This window comes from Tupaia chinensis, unplaced genomic scaffold, assembly GCF_000334495.1.
Source record: "Tupaia chinensis unplaced genomic scaffold, TupChi_1.0 Scaffold000685_1, whole genome shotgun sequence".
NCBI classification, from domain to species: Eukaryota; Metazoa; Chordata; class Mammalia; order Scandentia; family Tupaiidae; genus Tupaia; species Tupaia belangeri.
The window spans coordinates 4,281,755-4,282,942 of NW_006160208.1; the positions used below are offsets into that span (position 1 = coordinate 4,281,755).

A 1,188-nucleotide genomic window follows, 5' to 3' on the forward strand; every position below is an offset into this window, starting at 1 on the left:
GCCCCACACAGCGACGTGGAAATGCCTTTTTTTTTTTTTTTTGGCTCCAATCGAGCTACTTTTACACAAAAGAGACATGTGGTTCAAGTGCCACATTTGTCCTTTAAACAGCCGACCCTTCTAACCCTGTCCCCAATGGCTCGTGGAAATTAGGAAAGATGGTTCCCAAAGCAAAAACGCTTTCCTCCAGCGCTGCCTTTGCATCCAATGCACCCAAGCTGATTTTGGAACGCATATAAAGACTGGGTCGGGGTGGATGGTAAGAGAAGACTGCAGTAGTGGCGACCGCGCTCGCGCCTACGTCCCTGAAGTGCCTGGCAGGTCCAAGTTCGCCGTCCGCGCAGAACCCGGCAAGGAGCGCACCTTGCCGGGTGCCTGGACTAGAGGGCGCTGCGCCCCTGCAGATCACGCGGTCCCCGATGCGCCCTCCCGAGGCACCATTGCTATAATAAGTTACATTCAAAATAATGCACAAACAGCATCGCTTCTCAAGTTTTTTTGAACAGTGCTCTGTATGTATTTGATGAATTCCAAAACCTATGCACGACAGCTCTTTTCAGTCCTGAGCTGTGCACAGCCAAAGAGGTGAGCAGCTCCTTGAGCCAAGACCTTGTAGGATGGATGCACTCGTTACCCTGCCCTCGCTTAAACCCAGACACCACGCAATTTCATTTAACGTTTGAACTTAAAATTTAAAACCACCCACTAAACAAAGAACTCACCGGTCTAGTGGAGTCCTCGGGGGCTCGGCTTTAAATTCCCCGGCAGCTCCGTGATGCCCACGCGGTTGGGCTGTAAACCTGTCTGAAGTATTAACTTTGCCTCCTTCGGATCTTCAGCATATTCCCATCCAGAGTGCGATCCGCCCGTGCTGCCCGGACCCAGGTGGCCGCATTTCCCAAGGCTTCCGACCAGGATGAAACTTGAGCACCAAAAAGAGGCGAAGAGAGAGTGCGCGAGGGCTCGGGGAAAGGGCCGAGGTGAAGCCAAGTTTGTCAGGACATGTCCAGGCAGCCAGCTGCCGACTTCAGGAGTTGCGGCCGGGAGCTGCGGCGGATCACTGCCTCTTTTCCCCACTCCTCCCTCTTGGAGGCGGTGGGGGAGGGGAGGTGACGTCAGCGCCCCGCCTCGACCCCCCGCTCCCCGGCGCCGACGGGATTCTCCGGCTGCGCTCGCCGCCCCCGCAGT

At 55.6% G+C, this 1,188-nt stretch overlaps 1 protein-coding gene across 1 annotated transcript in view; it reads right to left on the bottom strand.

Annotated features, from left to right (window-relative positions):
• The window catches only part of FAT1 (FAT atypical cadherin 1), a 161,485-nt gene extending 160,315 nt beyond the window's left edge, over nucleotides 1-1,170 (bottom strand). Inside the window, exon 1 of the mRNA XM_006160470.2 lies at nucleotides 723-1,170. The gene's annotated coding sequence lies outside the window, so the exon portion shown is untranslated. The remainder of the gene's footprint in view (nucleotides 1-722) is intronic.
• Nucleotides 1,171-1,188: the final 18 nt, after the last annotated feature.